At 35.7% G+C, this 12,442-nt stretch overlaps 1 protein-coding gene across 6 annotated transcripts in view; it reads right to left on the minus strand.

Annotated features, from left to right (window-relative positions):
- The window catches only part of myo1g (myosin IG), a 124,421-nt gene that overhangs the window by 99,352 nt on the left and 12,627 nt on the right, over positions 1-12,442 (minus strand). The window lies entirely within an intron of this gene.

A 12,442-nucleotide genomic window follows, 5' to 3' on the forward strand; every position in this document is an offset into this window, starting at 1 on the left:
AAAAGGAAGAGGAAACGTAGAAAATTACCATAAAATGTCCCACAAAAATTGCCAAAATATCTGAAAAATGATAGCAAAAGGTAGAAAAAAAGTGTTTAAAAAAATGGACATAAAATATATATTTTTAAAGGAATAAAAGAGGCAGAAAAGTACCACAATGTGTCCATGAAGTTGCAAAAATGTCCAAAGAATTTAATTAAAAAGGCAGACAAAATGTTCAAAGTAGCCATAAAATATCCTAAAAGAAAAAAATAATTACCATGAAATGTCCACAAAATTGCCAAAAGTATCAGAAAATTTATAGCAAAAAAGGCAGGAAAGGGAAAAAAAAAAAAAGCAAAGAAGATAAAATTGTCTTTAAATGAATTAATAATTTAGATTTTTTTTTTTAAATTGGAAATATTCAAAAAAGAGAGACAAAAGGTAGCTGACAAAGTTTTAAAAATTTCTTAAAATGTCCAAAAAGGAAGAAGAAATGTAGAAAATTACCATAAAATGTCACCAAAAAAATGCCAAAATCAGATTTTGAGATGTTATTTAAAAGCCTATTTACAGGTCAGGTCATCTTTCACACTAACAAGTAACACCCTTTTATTTTCCAGAGAGAGCAGAGAGTGCAATATGCAACCGATGGTAGCACTCCAACTTGAAAGGCTCTGCAGCAACATAAGGTGAAAGCTGAGGTCTGATCTTCATGCTTTGATCAGCCAACTGCTTAAATCAACCAGCTGTTTGCTGTGGAGTCACGAGCTCAGGCTGTATGCCAACTTCCTTCATTTCTTGAACGCTCATGAAGGTCATTAGGAAGAAAAAAATTTGTGTATAAAAATATAGCGATGTCCAAATAGTCTACAAACTTGCCTCTAGCAACATTTTTGGACTATCTATGAAAAGCCATTTGAAGATTGGTTCGATATCCCATGAGTGCATTGAAATGTCCCTCTACACTCACACATTACATCTACTACTAAAGCACTACCAGTTCATTTTATGTCACCATTAGCGCTAGTTGCATTACAAACTCTTCTAAATCCCATTAGATTTTCACCCAAAATACATTCATGCATTTTTTTTTAATGTCCTGTATGCTGAGTGTTTTTTTTCCAGCTCTCACACTGTGCCCCCCTCCCTCCAAATATAGAAGCATAGTTTGTTTACCATAGCTGCTTTTTTCCCCTTCCCTGTTTAGAAATTGGGGCACTGCCTGGCGACCCGTCAGTCCTCTCACTCCTGTCCTCCTCCTGTCATGTGCCACTGTCTCCAATAAAATTTATTGTGCATTGCATTCCCAAAATCGATTTCCGTCTACAACTCAAACCATGCCAGTGATATATCCTTTTTTGTTTTGAAAAATGATGATTCATTTTGCTGCGGTGTGCGAGCACAGGCTGTGTAAATCCTCCAGCTGGAGTAAGATTAGAGTGGAGTCACTTATCGAGTTCAAGTCAGGATTCCAACTTGCCAAGCATTTATTAAAAGAGGATTAGGCCTCTGTTGTTGAGAGGGCATGCTTTAGGTTCACTTTGACACATATATGGGAGTAACCTAGTTGGCATAACTAGTATTTTAAAGCTATTAACATGCATGCATGTTCTCCAACCGGCAGTTACAAAAGTAATGCGTCAACTCGGTGACACCCTGCTCTTACTTTCGAAACACTGAGAGGTAAGTTAATTGACACTGTGAACGAGCAAATATTTACTGCATGAGCACGCATGTGCTAATAATCAGGTCACAAGAAGTAAACAAAGCGAAGTTACATTCTCATACAGATGCATCAGTAATTATTCTGTGGTTGAAAACATTGCCACATGCACTGCAGTGACCTATTTCCACCTGTGTCTATGAAACAGAGAAAAGAAAAGCTGTTCTCCACGGGAAAGACACAGTGGAAAATTCCTCCTCCGTTGGCCAAACAAACAGCGTGGGTGCTCACAAGACGCCTGGACAAACTTGGCATTGTTTGGAATGAGAGGTGCCTTTTTCTCAGGAATCCCTGAGCTACGAGAAAGCAGAAGGGCTTGTAAAAACCAGTCAGCGCAACAATAGCCACGCTAGTCATCTAAGCCAGCATTTTGCCTTGTTTTTAATGGTTCTTCAGAAGTAACGTCTTAAGTTTATGAACCTTGTGCATGGCAAGTTTATGACTGATATGTATTAAACTGGTGAGCCTTCTACCATGAGGTTTCACATTTGACCTACAACGGACAAAGTATGACATGATATGATAAATTTTATGCTTCAACTTTGGGGTTAACTTAAAAAAAAAGAACTATTAAGTTAGATTTGCCATTCCAATAAACATATTAAGTGTATTTGGAGCAGCATTTTGTCAAAATATCCCAGTAATATATTATTTTCACTGTGCAGTACACAAAAACAGCAGTGAGACTCATTTTGCAGGGGATGGTTTGAAATTGAGCCCCCTCATGAGTGGAACATCAGAAATGTATTAATGTTGAGTTTAAATGGCCTAACAGCTTTAAATTTCAAATTAAATTAAATTAAAATTTGTAATTAAACGTATTTATTTACTTATTTATCTAATGATTTATTTATTTATATTAAAATTGAATACAATTTGTAATTAAACGTATTTATTTACTTATTTATCTAATTATTTATTTATTTATATTCATAAAAAATAAAATAAAATTAAAATAAAATTTTATTTCACAAAACAACTGGAAAAATAATCTTACTCAGTTCAGTTCAACGTTTACTAACCAGGTCAAAATGTAATTAAATGTATTTATTTATTTATTGTATGTAGTGATTTACTTTACTGTACTTGATTTACTAAACTAATTTTTTTTTAAATTTAATTACAATTTTATTTCACAAGACAACTGGAAAAAAGAATCTTAGTCAAGTTCAACATTTATTAATCAGGTCAAAATGTAATTAAATGTATTTATTTATTTATTTTTATTAACATTTTATTCAAATTTTATTTCACAAGACAACTGGAAAAATATTCTTCCGTAATTACGCAGCGTCTGTAATGTAAGATTTTATAAAAAAAATTATTTCACAACACAATTGTAAAAATATTCTTACTCAGTCAAGTTCAACATTTACTAATCAGGTCAAAATAGACATTTTTCATAGTGCAAGTTAAGTATTAAAACATTCAGATTGAACAAGCTTCATTTCAATTTTAAGGCGTAAAGGCTTGCCTGTGACCTCGGTTAAAAGAACCGGTAACATAATTTGCATGTATTTTGCAAGAATGCCTTTGTTGATTCTATTCGCACACCCAAGCTTCAAGACGTACTTCATCACCTTCCTGACTATTTTTATTATGTGAAGCCCCAAAACCTTTGCCATTGCCAAATGTTTAGTGATTGGGTCTTCAAGCGACCTGTTGCGAATTTTGCCGAACTCTGATGTCACAATCTGGCCAATTTACATAATAATACTGGATTTTCCACCCATGTCTCGCCTGGCCATAAAATGAGCAATTATGAAGCCATGCGAAAAAACACCGAAACATCAAATATCAGTAAGACACCTAAGAATTGTTTTAAAAGGTGAAAAAAAAAATTGCCTGCACACACAATATATAACCTATACGATTTTACCGACAGAATAATGCTATCGATCTAGATTGTTGACATGCGTCATTGTTGACACTCCCAAGTTGTCGGCTTTTAAATGACTCTGTTGACCTTGTGGCGGAATGCTCATGACTTCCTGCTAACATCACCAAATGTAAACCAGTTATGGCGTGACATGCATTTATTTTTATCGATAAATGACCGTGGTCAGTGAAACGGGGCACAAGCACTTAGCTAAAATGTACTAATGGAAATCATGCCAGAGCACTTGACCCGTTATATTGCTTACAAATAATTCAATTACTTGGCTGAAGCTGTTACATAAGAAGTCAACTGTACACTGAAACTGGGGTTGTATAACATGGACATGAGGTGATATTTAACCATGAGGGTGCCTGTGGTCAAGCTTGTCCCGCGTTGCACTCCAGCTGAGCCACCTTTGATTTATTTATTTTTTTTGCTCGATTAAAAAATGCAAATCTAACAATGTCCCCAATCAGATGTTTATGAATAGCTCACATGATCTATCCACTAAATAGACAACTTGCACATAATTTCAAAACTTTCCGTTCAATCTTCACGTCATCATGCTCCGCTCGTCATCAACAGAGGATTTCGGAAGTGATAGCAAAATGTTGCTTATTATCGTATCGTCCGTCCTGCCAGTGAATCAGATTTGGCGCCCGTCGAGCAGACAATCTGGTCCCACATCACCTCCCACGAGCTGCCACGCATCACAAATGATGACTTCTTTTGGGTGTTTCTGCTCAAACTGAAGATAAGGAAGTAAACTCATTCCAAGGGGATTGACAATAATTAGATTTAATGACGTGGCTTTAAATTGTGCAAGTGTACTTTATGGCAAAAGTACTTTTCATAACCATCCCTTTTTGCACTACTAATGTTACATTTTGTGAGAGAAGCCCAGTTCCACATGAGGTAAGTAATTACGTACCAAGTATTTTTGGGCTAGTTTTATATACAGGGCACAATTAAATTACCTCCATTATCTCTGACCCAATCTGAACTTTGAGAAAAGAAGCAATGCATTAAGATAAATTATCTCATTTGCTGCCATTGACGGTTAGAAACGTAAAAAAAAAATCATTGTAACTATTTATATTAACTTTTTTTTCTACTTTTGTTAACTAGAGTATGAAAACCTAGATTTTTTTTAATTGTACATTTAGAACAGATATAAAATGTGTGATTAATCGTGAGTTAACTATTGAAGTCATGCGATTAATAAGAATTTTAAAAAAAAATTGGCAAATTTTTAATTGTAATTAATCGCATGATTTCACTAGTTAACTCACGATTAATCACAAATTTTATATATATTCTAAATGTAAAATATATATTTTTTTCTAGGTTTTCATACTCTTAACAGAAGTGGGGGGGGAAATGTTGAACTAATAGAAATAGCTCAAATTAATTTTTGACGTTTATAGCCGTCAATGGCAGTGAATGAGTTAATAAGGTGGATATTTTAAAAAATAAACAAGATAATTCATTTCAAAACGTTTTTCTCCATTAATGTGTATCTTGTACAACTCAATTGATTAAAAAAAAAAAACTCCAATAATGTGGTTGCACAAGTGTGCACACCCTCTCATCCTCTTCACTGGGATGTGTTCAAAATTCATCAAAAACATTCAAATTCATGATAAATTAAAGTGAGAGAGCACTTGCCACCATTTAAAATGCTCCTGATTAAATCCAAATACATTTGAGCTGTTCTAGTAGGCTTTTCCTGACATTTCGAGGTCTTCTGCTAATACTGACTGCTATTTTGAACTGTTCATCATTCCTGCAACCTTTTTCTAAATTCACACTAAATAAATACAGCCCAAAAGCTTGATGCTGCCACCACAATGCATCACTGTACAGTAGGTATGATGTTCTTTTGTGTTTGCATCAGGCAGACATTTTGGAATAATGGCCAAAAAGTTCTACCTTGGTTTCAATGGAATGTAAATTTCATGATATGAAAATCAACTTCTTCTCTTACCCTGTTTTGACACCCGGCGTAGAAAGTAATTAGAACAATCAAGAAAACCACACAAGTGATGTTAAATGTTAATTTTAGAATATGCTTCGGGACGCTTAGGGCTGAACCACGGGCCCCAAATGGCCCCCAGGCACCACTGTTTTGGCCTGATCTTTTTTTCTGTATAATACAGATTCCACCAGTCTATTCAGTTCAATGTGGACTTAATCAAAAGTAAAAGTGTCAGCTGGAGATATTTGCAGGCACAAATTTAAATTTGCAGGACCAATTCACATCCTTCTTACAACCTTCCACTGTACTTTCAGTCATGCTCCAGTAACATTAACCCCAATAATGACTTTGTGCAAGAGAATAGTTCACTTCTTATACAACCCCATCTACATTAAGAAAAGAATGAGCTGAACGTAAGCCAAGGGTCTCTGACATAAAAGTAGAACCTCCCTTGTGGTTGTGAGGAGTTCAAATTCTTCACTGAGTGCAGCACCTCAGGCAAGCTGACAAGAGTATCCTCAATCAAGTACGTACGCAGCCATGCATTAACACGTTTCAAAGAAACTGCAGGGCTTTCATTTGTCACAAGATTTTCGGTTCTCCGAGCAGACATTTTAGTTTATGTAAGAGCTCCAGCAATCAGACTGAACTCTTGTTAACAAAAGTGGGTAAAAATGTTAAACTAATAGAAATAGTTCAAATGAATTTTTGACGTCTATAGCCGTCAATGGCAGTGAATGAGTTAAAGTTGGTTGTGAACACTCCCGCAGTGTAAAACTACCAACATCGGGACTAACCTGTCACCGCATGGAGTTGCGTTGCGCACCGCCCAAGATTTACATGGTGTAAGTATGACACGTAGTGCAGTCTAACCTACAGTTTGCGCCGTTGTGAGCATGAACACAGATGACAGTCTATATGCGTAGCTGGAAAATTATATAAAGATTTTTAATCACATTTGCAATAATAGCACAATAAAATGCTTCTGTCTGTTTACTTCTCCTGATGTTGACCTGTTTTTTTATGTGCAAATAGCGTAATAATGGATCTTGGCTCGGAGTCTTGTCCAAATGAGCATCAGTCATACAGTATTTGTTGACATTACTGTTAGCAAAGTCAACTTTTGTTTAAACATCTTACCTGAACTTTTCCTGGATGAAGAACATGAAAAGTTTTTTTTTGTAGTAAATACAACTCATGGATCTTCCTGCACATGCTGGATTTGTTGAACCTCATGAGACACGCTGTGCGCTTTCACGTGCACTCACAAGACTAACTGACTTTGTTTCATGAGGCAGGAATGCAGGAGGTCAGAGACGCTGATAAGGTCACCTACAGGCGCCTTTTTTCCTCTCAAATGAATGATGCGGGAAGTGCTTTACTCGGCGGGATTGTCCTCACACTATCCCCAAGACTCCAAGAGCATTCAAACGTTACAAAATGTTCCATTCTAACATGATGACAGGATTACAACAAAGGACTACATGACTTTCCTTAGGGACTTGAGGGACGGAATTGTTGCGACGTTAAGAAGCTATTGCAGTCAAAAATGGTGGATATTGGGGCTGGTTTCCTTCCTGAGCAAGACACTTAACTCTCCAACTGCATGCATGTGATTTGATTAGCAATGCGTGTACTTCTAAATATGAGAATGCAAATTTCACGTCTCTGTAAAATGAAAAGAAATACAGTACATCTTACTTCTGTGACCTGGTAAATTGCATGGTGCTTCGTCTAGTACAGGGGTCAGCAACCTTTCTTATCAAAAGAGACATTTTAGGCCAAATAACCCCAAAAAAAAGTTTGGAGCCACAAAACCTTTGAACATTGTAATAAACAAAATAATCTAATCTACTGAGGGCCCAAGAGTTAATTTAGAGGTGCACCAGAACAGAAAACATCTAATATTTTTAGATTCATTTTCTTCTACCTTATGTCTTATTTTTTATTTTTTTAAATAATTTATCAGACTTAATTTTTCATGCGTTTTTAAACTTCTATGCCTTTCTGTCGAATTTCTGACATTTTTTAGCAATTTTATGTACATGTGGTAATTTTCTACCTCTTTTCTTCCTTTTTAGACATTTTATGGCTGTTTTTGACTTTTTTTCTTTTTACTTTTTTGTATTAATTTTCTGACATTTTTTGGGCAATTTTGAGGACATTTTATGGTCATTTTGGGGATTTCTTTTGTTTTTGGACATTTTATACCAGAAGTTACTTTTTGAAAGTTTTTTTTTTGCCTTTTTAAAAATGTTATTTCTGACTTTTTGTTGCCATTTTGTGTACATTACATGGTAATTTTAACTTTTTTCATCTCCCTTTCGTTAGTTTTTTTGACAGAACTTACAAATTTGGACTGACTTTTTAAAAAATATTTAAATATTCATGTTTTTATCTAAATTGTTACTTAATTCAAAGAATATTTAATGTAAAAATTTCAAATAAATATGTAAAACTATATATATATATTTTTTACCAATTGTAAAGAAGAAGGACTAGAGAGCCACATGTGGCTCCAGCGCCGCAAGTTGCAGACCCCTGGTCTAGTATCATTCTTATACCTACACAACTAAATGAGCCATGAAAATAAATTGCTATCTAAATCTTAAAGTCTCCAGTGGCTAAAACATATCTCACCAGGTCATTGTTGGCCCTTTTTTCCACACTGTGACAATGAGGCGCTCTCAAGGCGTGCAAGGCCCTGACTGTCACATCGGACTTAAAAAAAAAAAGCATCATTCTTATGCTTTTCTTTACGTGACATGCACACACTCACAGCCAACAACGAGGCACTCTAAAGCAGCCACACCAATGGATTATCTGAAGTAGGGGTAGGTATAGCAAGGAAGGTCACTAGATGGGCAATCATCGACATTAACAATAATCTAGTGAAATGAAAATCTAGTAAAACATTACTGTACATATATATATATATATTTTTTTTTTTATATATACAAACATTGCCAGCAGACACGAAAGACCTTAAAATCAAACCCTAAAGAGCTGTAAATCGCCTAACCCAGAAGTCCCAGAATACTTCCCTCCCTGGTTTTGAGATACAAGCCTCCTTTTGCATTTTTTGCTTTGACTTGTGAGGAAAATTATTAAATATGAGTGGCGCTTTATGTTGGGAAAAACTCAAGTCACTTCACTACAATCAGTAGTTTGACAGATAGTGGGCAATTGCCGCTGCCATTTGAAGTTCACTGTCAAACTAATCATAAAATAAAGCCAATTACACATTGAGTATTTCAAACAACCATATAACTTTGTCCTTAAGTATGCTAGCTTCATTCTTACACATACCAGGGCATGCCATAGCCAGGCTAATGAATTGCTATGTGGTGCTGTTGGAATCCTTTAAGCAACAGATATTTGAACACAGAACAGCACAGACAATATAGCAATACTTATAGACACATATTCTTTATCCTCTGCAAAGAATGACTAATATTACTGCATCTTGTCGTACAGTTGTTTTGCGTCACCAGAAAGAGCTACAATGAATTCATCATGCTGGACTGTTTAATTTTTTACATTCTTAATTATTAGTAAGTTATTAGTATGTTTTAGTAAGTACAGTATTACAGAGTACTATTTAAAATAAAAACTCGGGTGCATCTGGGTACGAGGCTATAAACTTATCTGCACAGTCATGGAGTTAAAAACAGGCAATTCTCCCGCAGCGGCTGCACCTGCAGCTCTGAGCTGGACCCTCCCCCCACCACACCCCCACCCCTACAGGCTTCTTTCTCATTTCTGGTCGTTACATAATCGACTTCTCCATCAAACCAGTTAAACCAGGAAAGCTAGACAAAATTCATGACCTTCAAAATGTTTCACTTTTAGCCTTTGTAAACAAGTCATGCCTAGTAAAAGCTTCTTTTTTTATGCAAATGATGAGCTGTATAACCAAGTACTTGCATAGACCACAGTTTATATGGGTATTAAAAAAAATCCCCATCTTTATTTATTCCTGTCACTTGTATAAGCCATTGCAAGGTCTGTATGTTTTTAATTTCTCTCTCTTGTACACAAACACACATTCTGAATGTTGCCATCAGAACAGCACCTACTCCTCTTTTCTCATGTACACAACACGTCATGGCTGACAGTCTCGTTAATTAATCATCGTGCGCTTGGCTCAGGATGATGTAATACTCGTCCTCTATCTCACTTCAGCTCACTAATGCCCAAAGACAGTGATGTCATATCATAGCCCTGTCCAGAGGATATAGAACTGTACGTATTGTGGATTAAAACTCTCCGCGTTTGTAGGACTAGGTCAAGTTTAACTCATTCACTGCAAAAAGATTATTAAAAATTGGGGGCAAGAGGCGATCATTTTTTTAAAATTGTAATTAATCGCATGACTTCACAAGTTAACTCACGATTAATCACAAATTCTATATGTGTTATAAAAGTACCAAATAAATTAAAAAATTCTAGGTTTTCATACTCTTGTTAACAAAAGTGGGGGGGGGAAATAAACTAATAGAAATAGTTAAAATGAATTTTGACGTTTATAGCCGTCAATGGCAGTGAATGAATTAAAAAAACATAATTAAAAATTCGTCAGGCGATTAAAGTTTTTAATCGTAATTAATCTCATGACTTCACTAGTTAACTCGCGATTAATCACAAATTTCATATCTGTTCTAAATGTACAATAAAAAAAAATCCTAGGTTTTAAGCAAACCGAACAATTTGCTCAGCAATCAGCTGGGTGTGAGGAGGTCACCTAAAATGAATTTGAATAGAAAAAGAAACATCTTACTGAGAAAAAAAAATGCATAGCAATGTAAAAGTATCCATCAAAATCTCCTTTCGGCTGATTTTTTGGCCTTTTATATGCGCTGAGTTTTGCTCAATGTGCACATTATACCCAGAAGACCTCCCCCCCTCCCCACAGTAATGCTTCCATTAGGTAAGATTAGTGGTTGTATAACTTTTCAGGCACCAACCCTTCGGATGATACATGTTAATGAGATATTTAAACTCACACACACACACAAGACCTCCTTGAGTGTGCGCTTTACCCCTTGGCTTATACAATAAGCTTTCATCAAGATTAGGCAGATGGTGATATTACATAAAATGGTGACTTTTATTAGCGATGACCTTTGTGATCATCGGGGTGATGCAACGCCAGTCATTTCTTACAATTAGTACATTTCTGTGAATGACGCGGGCATGCGTGGGCTATTTTAGTGCAATACATTTTCCATCCTGCTCTGTCCTTGGGGGCAGACTGGCCGGATACCCTACAATAGTCCACCCTAAGTGCGCGCCCTCATTATTGTCAGAAAGGAAGTGACCCCATTTGTACAACTGATCTAAATGCTTTGGTTTCTGTCCTCCCTCACTACATTCAGCATTAACCATCACCTTCTAGGGTGATGTCGGCACTTGTCGAAATCAACTGACAAAAGCCCTGAACAGACTATTAGAGTGTTATTTCAACTACGAGAACACTACTCTTAAAGAATAAACACGGTGGCCAATTCCGTTATATTCACTGTCGACTTTAAATATAAGACATCAAAAGATGAATGCGAGACAAGCCGATTAAGATTTCAGTTTTCATTCATTCACTTCTGGATCGGATCTTAAGGTTTGTATCATTTGGAACGAAACACAGCAGACAGCGGTTAATCCTAAAATAGATTTAAGTGAACTTTACAACTGTATCAAGGCTGTGACTCATTGACATCATCAGACTTTTGTGTTCTCCTTTTGTGATGATTTGTCAAGCTTTGGACCGGGTCAGGGCGGGCCGCGCAGTTGAAAGAATAACTTTTTTTTTTTACTGTACTTCCGCTAAATTGATTAGCCAGGACTTAAAAATATTTTATTTTGTTAAGTGACCGGATTCTCTCTGTTTACGACGGACTCTTGACGCATGTCAAGATGCTAATTATCTCAGTCGCGTAGCGCTGATGCTAATCGTCAAGTTAGCAAAATTAATCAAAAACAGACAAATATGGAAAGTTTCCGGTCCAAACTGGTCTGTGGTGGAAAAAAGGTTGGGGACCACTGCTCTATAGGGTTTAAGTCTTGAGAATGAATTTTATCACCTAAAAAATTCCACTTGTTGCCTTTGGTCAAACGGTTTGGATGCATCTTTCTTTTAAATGGCAAACAAAATGCATTTTGTAGGCTTAATTTTGCAGCTGCTATCATGTGTTGCAACTAGGTGTGTCAGGCGATGAATTTTTTTTATCGTAATTAATCGCATGACTTCAATAGTTAACTCACGATTAATCGCAAATTTGATCTGTTGTAAATGTACAATAAAATATTTTTTCCTAAGTTTTCATACTCTTGTTAACATAAAAGTGGGGCAAAAAATGTTAAACTAATACAAATATAGCTGCATGTTTTAAATTATATTTTATAATAATTCATAAAATTTAGTTAAAATTAAAAATATGTACTGTACAGTAAAAAAAAGTGTGATATTGATTTGTGTTGGTCATTTTTCAAGTGCATTTTATTTTCATATTAAGAGCTATCCAATCTTTAACATGAAGGAACTTGTGAAATTCTGCACATTTTTTAAATTGTAAAATACAACTTGACCCCAGTCTCTACAAATATATGCATTTTTATTAAATTTATTACTCCTAAACTTTGACTTGGATGCGTCTGCTGCGTTGTGACTGGAATACAGGCTTTCCAAGTAAGGTCATTACTCACGCATAAAAAAAAAAAAACAACTAGTGGCATTAAAGAAACTTTCAATTTGCTCAAAATGAACGCACTAATTTTGACACCCCTAGTTACAACAATTAGTGAGCCCATCTCAGAAGTCATTTAAGCCCAAAACATTACCGCCACTGGGTTTCACAGATGAACTTGCATTTTGGGGGGGAAA

Source organism: Vanacampus margaritifer, chromosome 17 (assembly GCF_051991255.1).
Source record: "Vanacampus margaritifer isolate UIUO_Vmar chromosome 17, RoL_Vmar_1.0, whole genome shotgun sequence".
NCBI classification, from domain to species: Eukaryota; Metazoa; Chordata; class Actinopteri; order Syngnathiformes; family Syngnathidae; genus Vanacampus; species Vanacampus margaritifer.